This window comes from Equus przewalskii, chromosome 2 (genome assembly GCF_037783145.1).
Source record: "Equus przewalskii isolate Varuska chromosome 2, EquPr2, whole genome shotgun sequence".
NCBI classification, from domain to species: domain Eukaryota; kingdom Metazoa; phylum Chordata; class Mammalia; order Perissodactyla; family Equidae; genus Equus; species Equus przewalskii.
Genome location: NC_091832.1, coordinates 48,061,483 through 48,073,704, shown reverse-complemented (window position 1 = coordinate 48,073,704; position 12,222 = coordinate 48,061,483). Strand labels below are relative to the sequence as shown.

General features: G+C 56.2%; 1 protein-coding gene across 6 annotated transcripts in view; it reads right to left on the bottom strand.

Annotated features, from left to right (window-relative positions):
* The window catches only part of SLC35E2B (solute carrier family 35 member E2B), a 31,082-nt gene extending 19,142 nt beyond the window's left edge, over positions 1 to 11,940 (bottom strand). For 2 of the 6 annotated variants that reach the window (XR_011537622.1, XM_070611172.1), the window contains exon 1: positions 10,307 to 10,445. The gene's annotated coding sequence lies outside the window, so the exon portion shown is untranslated. Of the gene's footprint in view, positions 1 to 2,960; positions 3,221 to 8,174; positions 8,301 to 8,409; positions 8,522 to 10,306; positions 10,446 to 10,998; positions 11,137 to 11,311 lie in introns of those variants that run through there. The other 4 variants (XM_008541043.2, XM_070611175.1, XM_070611173.1 and 1 more) reach the window with 4 other exon arrangements.
* Positions 11,941 to 12,222: the final 282 nt, after the last annotated feature.

The window sequence follows — 12,222 nt, the reverse complement described above, 5'->3', positions numbered from 1 at the left end:
TTTGTCACACGTACCCCACAGCCACCACCGAGTTTCGAAAACCAAACCTGTTTGCAGGGCAAGGAGTTGACGCTCAAGATGTACCCACGGCACCAAAAAACACCACAAAGAGCAAAGGCAGGTGCTACAGGCCCAGCCGGCAACCCACCATCCCTCCTCCACCAGATGCAAGACGAAGCTCGGGTTCAAAACGTTCGTTTTCCTGCCCCCTCTGGTGCCACAGGGCGGTAACGCTGTGAACTGTCCTTGCGGAGGCACGGCCGTACAAGGAAGCAGGGTCTCACCTTCCTCCCTGCCTGGACTGGCAGGGGTCCTCGGTGCAGCTGCACGCAAACACCCCGAGCTCAGACAGACAGACAGGTGTCCAGCTCTGCCTGGACCAGTGAGGCCAGAGAACTGCGGGGGAAGTCCGAGTACCTCGTTGCCTCAGTGACCTTTTGCCCCTTGGCTGATGCTCAAGTGTGACCAAGCGGGGAGCCGCCAAGCTGGAACTGCCCCGCCGAGGCACTCACAGTTCTGTTACTGTCACCGACTGTCCCCACTGACTGTTGGAAACAGCCGACAACACAAATGCAAATAGATTCCGATCGAAACTCTCGGATGTGACCTTTCAGGAGTCACTGAGAGTGACAGGGAACGAGAGAGAAACCATAGCACTTGGCCAAGGCTGAAGCAGGAAGAGAGTTGATGGCCTGGGGACTTGGGCGCTTCAACTCTCACCAAAACCCGCTTCGGGAGGTCTTTCCTGCAGCATTTTTGTTAGTAGCAAAGCACAACCTGAATGCCTTTCCACGGGAGGAACAAGCACCAGTCTGCTCGTGGGGCTGGACCCCAGGCAGTCAGAGGGGCCTCGGCCTCACGAGCCAACGGGGAAATTTTACAGCTGCCGCAGCAACAACACAACAAGGCTGAGTCGGTGGAGGGGGGTCCGGCAGTGGGGAGACACACAATACGGTTCCACAAAGAGCTGTTAAATATGCCAAAACACTACTTACTGTTTAGGAAAAAAACATAAAAAGTCTTGAAAATGAGTGAAGAACAGAGAAGTCAAGGCCGCGGTTATCTCGTGGAGGACCAACAGGACCAGGGACAGGGCCCAGAGGAAAAGCAAAAACATGTCACACAGCACGGGATGTGCGTGGGCAGGCACCGTGTTATTTCCACACTGTCCTGCAAGCTTGAGATTTACACACGGAAAGCATCCCGTGTCCCTTGAGCAAAGTCCGTTGTCAGAAGCACAGCCTCTCCCGGGTCCTCAGGGGCCCTGTCGAGCCACACGTGCGCCCCCAGATCTACAGACGCCTGTTTAGACCAGAGCCCACACAGTTGGAGCTAAACCTTCGTTTTCATTATGGATTCCGATTTCAGGCTGGATCAACGGCCAGTGTTGGACGGAGGGAGGGAGTGGCCGGAGGGCGGGTGGGCAGCACTGGTAGCAGGTCCAATTGCCGGCCCGTCCTTCCCTGGCCCCAAGACCCAACTTCAGAGTGAGTGCTTCCTGGGTGACCTGGGCTAGCCTCCCAACGGCTGGCCCCTCAGGGGTCGGGTCTGACCTGTGCCCTGGGAAGTTTCTGGTCAGGTGGCGCTGCGCTGCCCTCCTCCCATGCACAGGGAGCCAGAGACTGGGCTTCCAGAGCAGAACACAGCAGGTGCCGGGGACCCAGATGCCCAGCCACTCATGGGCTCCGTCAACAGACCAATGCTGTGTCCACTCTCAACCAGAGCAGGGTCCAGGAAGCCCAGGACGAACGCTCTGGCCACCACGAAACACTCGCCCTCCAGGGCACAACCTTGTGACCATCGAATCTGCACAAACAGCCCAGTCTGGTAAAGGAGCGATGCAATGGCTGGGAGCCCAGGAGCAGGGAGGCCCCACTTGGCCTCTGCACCCAGCCAAGGAAACCGCTCTTCCTGGGCCACTGGAGGGGACAGGGGCCCTCTGAGTGCACACAGCTTCTGTATCAAGTCCAAATGCCTCTGGAGTCAAAGCAGGGCTTTGAACATCTTAAAAAATGAAAGTAGGAGCTGGCCCGGTTGCCTAGTGGTTAAGTTCATGTGCTCTGCCTCAGTGGCCTGGGGTTCACAGGTTCAGATCCTGGGTGCAGACCTACGCACCACTCATCACTCATGCTGTGGGGGCATCCCACATACACAATAGAGGAAGAGGCATAGATGTTAGCTCAGGGCCAATCTTCCTCACCAAAAAAAGGGAAAAGAATATGGACCCCAGGTGCAGATGATGTTGGTGCCATTTAGCTCCTTCCCTACAAAGCTCACTAAATCACATCCAGGTATCTGAGCTGTCTGCTTGACTTTGTTGAGTTAACACAAACCCACGTGGGAGGAGAGAGAGGTGAGGAGGCAAGAATGTCAAAGCTGGCCACAGAGGGGCCGAGGCCTGGAGAGCAGAAAGCGCGCTCCAGACTCCTCTGGGACTCCCGGGGTGAGGGGTGGGGTGGGGCCGAGGGGCTGGAATAAGGAGGAAGCAGCGCAGGAGCAGCAGCTGCAGACCGGGCTGCGCGAGGCCCTGGGCTGTGATGGAGGCTGAGAGCCAGCAGGAAAGCAGACACTGAGGACGAGAGGGGCCTGGCCATGGCCCTCCAGGCAGGAGGCCAGAAGGAGCTTCTCTGGGGAGTTCAACAGGCAAAGGACAGACCTTGAGCAGGAATATCGGGGCCCCAGGAAAAGGCCTCGACAGAGGACACAGCTGAGCAGAGGCAGAGCCTCTGGTCAACCTCAGCGCCCACTGGGAGAGGAGTGCAGGCAGGGAACTGGACAAACGAAGCAAAGAGGAAGAAGAGAAAACAAGGCTGCAGGAAGAGAGCTCGGAGAGAGAGACACGGCTGAGACCCTGGGAGAGGTAAGCAATGAAATGTGCACGGACAAGGAGATGTGACTGTAAAAATAACCACGAAGGGCCCCGGGAGCCAAGAGCGGGGCAGCAGAAGAGAAAATCTCACCAGGGGCCTCTGGATTCATGCTGGGGGCAGACAGGCTCCCAGGAAGCTCCAAGTTGGGATGGGAAGAAATGTGAGGGGCTCCGAGGACCCCTCAACAAGCAGCATGGGGAGCTCGAGGTGGCAGGGGTCCTGCTTTGAGCCACCCCCTACAGAGGCGGAAGTGGCCCCAGCCGAAGATCGCCACCTGAAGGAGAAGTAATCTACACTGGAGAAAAGCTTCCGCCATTCAGGCTGGAGGACCTTTGCAAATGAGTATCAATGGACGAGGATCAAAGATCAAAGATCAGCCCCACCCCTTGAGAGGCGGCCAGTGGGGGAGAAGCTGCCACCTGGCAGCTCCAGGGAGGGACAGCTGGAGCCCAGGATGAGGTCCTGGAGCTCTCAGATGCACAGCATGCAGTGGTGTGGACAAAGAAGCCACCGGGAATGTCTAGAGATGAACCGTACAACTGCTGAGAGAAAATTCCATGAGGTCTTTGCAGAGTTTCTGTGTCTACTAATGACAGAGGGAGACACACGACTTTACTGTGGAGAAACTGCAGACATCACCCAAGCAAGTGGTCAAAGTTGGAATCACCAGAAATGAGACAGACACACACCGTGTCCCCCCCGGTCTGAGGCACAGAGAAGAGCAGGTCATCGCTCCTGTGGTTCTCCTGCCACAATCACAACCACAAACCTAACTGAGAAAATGCCAGACAAATCCAAAGGGATGCAGGTCACAAAACTCAAGGATTGGACGAGACCAAGGGGACAAGACCACCTGACCAATGTGAGGCACCAGATGGGATCAAACTCCAGAAGAGGGACACAAGTCAGCTACAGCCCAAAGGTGAATTGGTCTGTGGATGAGCTGACAGTCTTGTATCGACGTTTGGATTCGGCACAATCCTACTGTACCACTGCGCTAAACCTACTGAGATCACGTGAGATGTCAGCACCGTGGAGGCTCGGAGACACTGGATGGAAACTTCTGCAAATCTCCTGCAAGGCTACGAGTTTCTCAAAATAGAAGTTGGAAAATTTTGAAATAAAAATCAACTTGGTGGAGCCAGCCCCAATGGCCTAGTGGTTAAAGTTCGACACACTCTGCTTTGGCAGCCCGGATTCACTTCCCAGGTGCAGAACCACACCACCTGTCCCTCAGCAGCCATGCTGTGGTGGCGGCTCACATAGAAGAATCAGGACTTACAACTAGGATGTACAACCACACATTGGGGCTTTGGGGAGGAAAAAGAAAAGAGGAAGATTGGTAACAGATATTAGCTCAGAGCAAATCTTTCCCAGCAAAAAAAACCACACCCCAACTCAACTGATGGGTTAAACAGAAAAGGCAGAGCTGAATAAAGTTATTGCATTTGAAAAAATGTCTGCGGGAATTATCTAGAATGCAGCACAGAGACATGAGACTAAAATATCAAAGAGACAGTAACCAAAATATGGAGGAAACAATGAGAATACAAGTTCCAGCAGGAAAAAAGAGAGAAAGCAGGTTATTTAAAGACGTAAAGGGGCCACCCGATGGCAAAGTGGTTAAGTTTGCGCGCTCTGCTTTGGCAGCCCAGGGTTTCGCGGTTTGGATCCTGGGCACAGACCTAGCACCACTCATCAGGCCATGCTGAGGCAGCGTTCCACATGCCACAATCAGAAGGGCCTACAACTAGAATATACAGCTATGTACTGGAAGGCTTTGGGAAGGAGAAGAAGAAGACGAAAAAAAAAAGAAGATCGGCAACAGATGTTAGCTCAGGTGCCAATCTTAAAGAGGTAAAGAAGGCAAAATTTCGAGAACTGATGGAAAATATGAGTTTTGGAATCCCAACATATCCTAAGTAGACTAAATCAAAAAAAACCCACATGAACACACATTATGATGAAACCACAAGACATCAAAGAGAAGATCGTCATGCACCCAGGCACAAAGCACAGATCGCCCACCCGACAGCAATACCAAAATCACACGGAGCAGACTGAGACGTGGGGAGGGCCAGCCCGAGGCTAACGAGGCCGCCCCTAAGGGCCAGAGGGAGGGCGTGAAGGAGGTGGGAACGACCCCAAGACAGCAGCAGACGCACCTTCTTTTTTTTTTTTAAAGATTTTATTTTATTTTTCCTTTTTCTCCCCAAAGCCTCCCGGTACATAGTTGCATATTCTTAGTTGTGGGTCCTTCTAGTTGTGGCATGTGGGATGCCACCTCAGCATGGCCTGATGAGCAGTGCCATGCCTGCGCCCAGGATTCGAACCAGCGAAATCCTGGGCCACCGCAGCGGACTTAACGACTCGGCCACGGGGCCGGCCCCCTAGATGCACCTTCTTAAACAGTTACAACTTAGGGAAGCTTGCTAACGTTCCACCTGCTTAAAAAACAGAAACAAGTAAATCAAAATCTCTAAAACGCATACAAACAGAAATGTTTGAACCAAACTGTAAATCAAATGAATAATCAAATCACAGCGAAAAGAGAAGAAGAATCAACCCAACTAACTTCCCACACAGCATCTAGGACGCAGGTGCTCAGATCAGAGACAAAACGAAAGAGCTCTCAACAGACTGACCTCTCAGTGGCAGGAGTCACAGGTTAGGAGTTCTGGATTGAACAAATAAGTGACTATGCTGTAGATAACAGGAGCGAGATTTGTTACTGTCCGCGAAGACAGTAACATACAGAAAGGAGGGAGGAGAAAATGAGTCCTGCGGTGCGGGCCTGCCTGGAGGTGTCAGGTGTCAGAACTCATGGTTTTGACAGAGATGGACAGACGGATAGAGGGAGGCAGGCACACCGCGCTTGTGCACAGCACTTCTATTTCTGTATCTCACAACTTTGTCCACCGAGGGGTCTGGTGGCAAAAACACCCCAATGGCAATGAGTGCACCCACCGCCCTGATGTTGCTTCTCAATGTCACTCTCCACCGAACGAACCAGCTCCTGGGAGGGAATGGCCGATTCTAGGGCTGGGGCATTAGCTGGGCCAGAAAGAAAAGAACTGCTCAAAGAATGATGGGGACAGGTAAAAGGACACAGGAGCAAGCTGAGGGAACGCCCTCGAGTGGAATCCGGGGCAACTGGAGAGGGAAAGTGAATGATGCCTCAGTAATGGGTTAGAACCACTGAGCAAAATAAGGCCCCATGCCCACAGTGAGGGCAAGCGAGGAAGAAGAGGAAACTCTTTTTGGAGGTACAAAGTCAACTGCCCAAGGCCAAAGGGACGAGGGAGTTGGAAAAATCACCATTTGGCAACCACCACTGTAATCAGACTAACAACCAACTCGGGCAAGAGTCACCAGCAGACGTTAAAGCTGCTGGGAGAAAGTTCAGACATAACAGGATAGTGGTATTCCCACAAGGCCCGTGTTAATTACAAAGGAACGTTGTGGAAGCGCAAAGGGTAAAAGATAAGCAATACTTCCTCAAAGGAGGAGAAAGTGGGGGAGGGGGACCTGCCTGTCAAGATCAGAGGATGTTCAGGGCATGCGATGTGCCAGTGCAGACAGACAAATACGCAAATGAAGAAGAACACAGGGCCCAGAAGCAGGGCTACACGTAAGTGGAATCTGGAGGTCTGACAGGGCGGTGGTGTTGACCAGGGAAGAAAGAAGGCCTCTCAGTCTACAGTGCCAGGAGAGTCGTTATCGCCACTAGGAAAAAGCGGACTTAACGACTCCGCCACGGGGCCGGCCCCCTAGATGCACCTTCTTAAACAGTTACAACTTAGGGAACCTTGCTAAGGTTCCACCTGCTTAAAAAACAGAAACAAGTAAATCAAAATCTCTAAAACAATTCGAGACAGAGCCCTCAGTAACATCACAGGGCACTTCCTGTGAACCACGCAGGGTCTGAGCGAGCATTTCACATCATCAGCTCAACACACCTCCACCACAACCCTTGAGAAAGCACTGCTGTCACCACACAAGCCACACGCAGTGAAGAGTCGGCCACACGGCAGCACTCCACTGTGAAACCGAAACGTGTAAGAGAGTGTCTTTCTGATCTTCGAACCCAAAAAGCACCCAAAAAGCACTACCCACAAAAGAAAACATGGACAAAACAGACTCAATTGGCTAAATTAAGAACTTTTGTTTCCTGACAATACACTATAAAGTGAAACGACAAGCAACAACCTGGGAGAAGAGAGTTAAGACACGACAAACGGTTAATATCCAGGATACATAAAGAATTCCTCCAAGTGGATAGGAAATATAGGCAAAAACACATCAAAGAAAATTTCTAAATGACCAATCAGGACAAGAAAGGCTGCTATATTAGCTACTTACGGCCCTAAAATAAATCACCCCACAGCCAGCAGCTTAAAACCAAAGCACGCTTGTGACCTCACAGTTTCTGCCCTGCCGGCTGCCTCTGGCTCGGGTCTCTCACGCGGCTGCCGGCTGCCGCCATGATGGTAGCAGGGCCCGCAGGCTCACTGAAGGCTCGACCAGGGCTGCACGACCTGCTTCTAAGCGCACTCACGGGGTTCCTGTGGCTGCTGGCGGAAAGCCTCCCTTGGTCCCTTGCCTGACGTGGGCCTCCCTCAGGGCTGCTCGCAAGCTGGCACCTGGCTTTCAGCAGTGAGAGAACACCCAAGAAGGAAGCCGAGTCTTTCTGTAAGCTCATCTCAGAAACAGCCTCCCTTCACGCTTGCTGTGTGGCATTCATTAGAAGTGAGCCCCATGGGCGAGTGGTTGAGTTCGCACACTCCGCTTAGGCGGCCCAGGGTTTCACTGGTTTGGATCCTGGGCACAGACATGGCACCGCTCATCAGGCCATGCTGAGGTGGCGTCCCACACAGCACAACCAGAGGGACCTGCAACTAGAATATACAACTGTGTACCGGGGGGCTTTGGGGAGAAAAAGGAAAAAATAAAATCTTAAAAAAAAAAGAGGTGAGCCCTGGGCCAGCCCACCCTCCAGGAGGAGAGATCACAGAGGGTGTGAACATGGGGATGAGACCATGGGGGTCATCCTAGAGGATGCCTACCACAGGCACTCAGCCTCCGTAGGAATCAGGGAACCGAAGAGTAAAACCCCAGTGTGAAGGCATTTTACACCTCCCACATTGGTGAAAACCAACAAGTTTGACAACACCAACAGTTGTTGGATAGAGTCTGATCAAGAGGAACTCACACATCACTAGTGGAAGTGTGCACTGGCACAAGCACTGTGGAAAATAATTTGGCATTACCTTGAAAGGTACCCATGTTTATACCCTTACAAACCAGCAATTGCATCCTAGAGAATTCCCCTAGACAAAGTCCTCCATGTGTGCACGGGGAGACCCATGCAAGAACGTCCAGAGCAGAACTGTTCATCATCACAACAACTGGGGAAACCCAACTGTTTACCTGCAAGGGAATGAAGACATGGATTGTGGGATTTTCACATCATGCAACATTGGATAGCAGTGAAAATGAATAACATACAGCAATACGCAAACAGGGCTGAGTGACATACAGGTTTTCTCAACACAGATGATGGTTGATCAAATGAAATCAACGTTTATCATCGGGAACCACCCTCTCTGGGATGCAACAGAGACACTCAGAGGCTGTCCTAGGCATCACGCGCAAAAGCTGGGAGGAGCTGGAGGCCAGCGGGGCCTGAGCTCAGAGGGTCCTGCTCGCCGAGGTCCTGGCAGGACCACACCTGCCTTTCCAGCCCCTGGTTTGTGTGTGTCCATGCCCTTCTTCTTTCTTAGTTCGTGTGTTTCAAGTTGCTTTCAGTGAGAAGCAATTCTTGCCCTGCAAAAGACTGAAGGTCAGCGACCCTAATCCAACAATGAAAAATTGACTTCAGGAGTCAACAGCCCACCTCATCAGAGTCAGCCTGGAAATAGGTGGACCAGGATGGATGTGGGCGCACGGAGCGCTGGCTACCCCCCAGGTCACTGGAGACCATGTGTGAGGGGTCTCCCCCTCAGACCATAGCACAAATAACAGGAACTGAACCGTAGCGTTTCCCGCCCAGCAAGGAGCAGGCAGCCACTGAGCTGCCTTTGCTAGGCCAGGGCTGGGCTCTTAACCTTTCTCTCGCCCTGAGCCGTCCTCAGAAGGTGCACATGTAGGACTAGAAGGAAACCAGCTCTACTGAACTGTGATGACACGTCACAGGAAACAGATCTGTGACATCTGTACTTCGTAAAAGCACTGCGCTACACGACAGGGGCTAAACCGGGTCCAGCCTCCGCTGACCCCCACAGGGACAGGCTCAGGGTCAGCTGGGACGGCTCCTGGGCTCTAAACAGAGACAGAGCTGCGGTGCGGCTGCGACCCCCGCGGTACACTCACCACTGAAGAAAAGTTCAGCGAGAGGTTAGTGAAAATAAAGATATCAGCGTCCCCCATCCAATTTTGCACACCCCGAGGTTCTAGGGCTGGTCAGCAGGAGGTTAAGTATCCCTGTTCTACAACAAACAACTTAAGATGTTCTCCTGGTGAGGAAATCTAGGTTAGCTCACACTGTCAGCAGGGCACTGCAGAGAAGATGCATGAAAGTCTGCAGACGTTGTGCACTGCAATTCAGAAAATCCACCTCTGGGAATTTATCTTAAAGAAACTATCCAACAAAGGTCCACGCTTGTACACACAAGATGTTCAACCAGCTTTGTTTTTAAGACCCAGAAACTGGACACTATCCAAGTGTCAAAGGAGGAGTTTGTAATAAACTCTGGCAGTCACATAACGGGCACTGTAGCCCTACAAGTCTGACAAAAATGTATTTATCACAAAGTCAGAGCAGAGTTACAAGACCTTTGTACAGTGTGCTCTGATTTTAAAAGTACAAATGGTTCAGAACAACATGTACCAAGTCACCAACAGTGGTCAGCTCTGGGAGGCGGGTTCTCAGATCCACTAACCTTTTATTTCTTGTTTCTTTTCATCTCTTTATTTTCTAATGCGACTGAATTGAAAACTAATTATTTTAATGCAAAGCCCTCCTACTCTCTCTAGACAGCCCGTGTCATGCTGTTCAACACTGTTTCACTCTGCTTTAAAATGTTACTTGCAAACTTAAATATTTTGGAAAAATACATTGTATCTATTAAAAAAACAAAGCCAAACTAAAAAGCCACCGAACAGAAACTCCACTTCGAAACAGCAGCTTTTCCTTTGAAGGCAGCGGTGAGCCACGCGTTCAACGGCTTCAGCGCGAGGACAGCGGGCGCCGCCTGGCCGTCCACACGGCCCGCAAACCGGCTAACGGACTCCGGCCCAACTGGGAGTCACCACCCGGTTCCCGAGCCGACGTCGCCAGCCCAGCGCCGCGGGCCGCCCGCCGCCTCGCTGCAGCCCTGCGCAGGAGGGACGCCAACGGCGACGACCTCGCGGGCGGCGCGGCCTGCGGTCTTTACCTGGTCCTTCCGCGGCCGCTGCACCTGCGGCTCCAGGTCCGGGGCCTCGAACGCCCCGCGCCCCGCCGCCCGCCTGTGTCCCCGCCCCGCGCGGCCCTGGGCGGCGGCGAGGAAGGGGCGGGGGTGGGGACGCGGCCCGCCCCGGAGCCCCGCGCTGCCCGGAGCCGCGAGGCCCGGCGTCCAAACGGACGAGCGCCCCGAGGCCCGGCCGTGCGCTCGGGGGCCCCACGCCGGCTGCCCGGAGCCGGTGACCGCGGGCCTGTGAGGCGGGGGCGGGAAGACGCTCCGCGAGGTGGAGGCTGATCCAAGGAGCGGACGGGCGGGATGGAGAAGCGACGGTCCTACCGGCCGCAGAGCTGTCCTTTCGGGGGAGGGGACAGCTCAGGCCGAGAGGGGCAAGGGAATGCAAAGGCCCTGGGGTGGGCCGACCGGCCGTGACGGCAAAGGACGGGGTCCGAGGGCCGTGGGAGGAGGGGAGGCGGCCGCTGGCGGCGCCGCTATCGCTTGCTTGACTCGGCGCTTCCGCGCGAACCGGCGCGCGCCCTCGGGAGGGACCCGGACGCGGTGCACGCGGGGTCTGCCCCCGACGCGGGCGGAAGCCGCCGGGGTGGGGAGCCGGCCCGCGCCCCCGGAGGCGGAGCACCCGGGCTTCCCGCGCCCGCCGCCCCTCCGGGGGGAAGCGCAGCTCCTACCCCGCCGCGGCTCCTCCACCGCCGGCCGCGCACGGCCTCCGCGCGCATCGGGGATGCGGCGGGCGCCCGGGGCCTCGCCCTCAGCGCGGGCCGGCCGCAGGGCCAAGCCGGGGCGCTCCCACCCGCCGGGCGCCGGGGAGGCGGGGCGGGCGCCGGGGAGGCGGGGCGGGGGAGAACTGCGCACGCGGCGCCCCGCCCACATCCGGCCTGAGGGCACGCGAGTTAAGGGGACCGCGCGCCACCGCGGGGAGGGCCGCTTCCGGGACAGACGGGCGGCCTGGGGCGTGGTCTCCGCGGGCGAGCAGCGCCTCACCGTGGGCGGCGCCGGCCCTCCGACCGCTCGACGCGCACGCCGGGCCGGGGGCGGCGTGCGCCGCAGGCGGAAGTGCCCGCGAGCCACCCGGAAGTGGCGCGCCGGAAGCCGGCGCAGCCTCCCGGCCGCCCGCGGGAGTCGCTGCCCAGTTCCCTGATCGTTTGGGGTTCCCGGTCCCCCCGCTCAGCCGAGGACGGGGATGCGCTCGTGGGCGACAGCTTCCCTCACGGTCGTCCACTTGACACCCTCCGGGCCGTACCACCGCGGCCCAGGCGGAGGGTAGCGCTGGCGATGCCCCCTCCACCCCCGCAGCTGCCCGTTGTCACTGTCCGGGCAGTACCACCGCGGCCCAGGCAGGGGTGTGGTGCTGTGATGACGGCCGCCTACTGTCGCTGTCCGGGCCGTACAACCGCGGCCCAGGCGGGGGTGTGGTGCTGTGATGGCGGCCGCCTATTGTGGCTGTCCGGGCCGTACCACCGCGGCCCAGGCGCGGGTGTGGTGCTGTGCTGGCGGCCGTCTACTGTCGCTGTCCGGGCCGTACCACCGCGGCCTAGGCGGGGGTGTGGTGCTGTGATGGCGGCCGCCTATTGTGGCTGTCCGGGCCGTACCACCGCGGCCCAGGCGCGGGTGTGGTGCTGTGCTGGCGGCCGCCTACTGTCGCTGTCCGGGCCGTACCACCGCGGCCCAGGCGGGGGTGTGGTGCTGTGATGGCGGCCGCCTGTTGTGGCTGTCCGGGCCGTACCACCGCGGCCCAGGCGGGGGGGATGCGGGGCGGCGGCGTCACCCAGCCCGCCGCAGCCATTGTCATAGCCCGGACCGTCCCACCGCGGGCGCCGGCGGAGTTGTGGTTTCAGGGGACAGCAAATCCGGCCCCAGTGCGCCCACGTGAGAAGAGGAAGACGAAGCGAGCG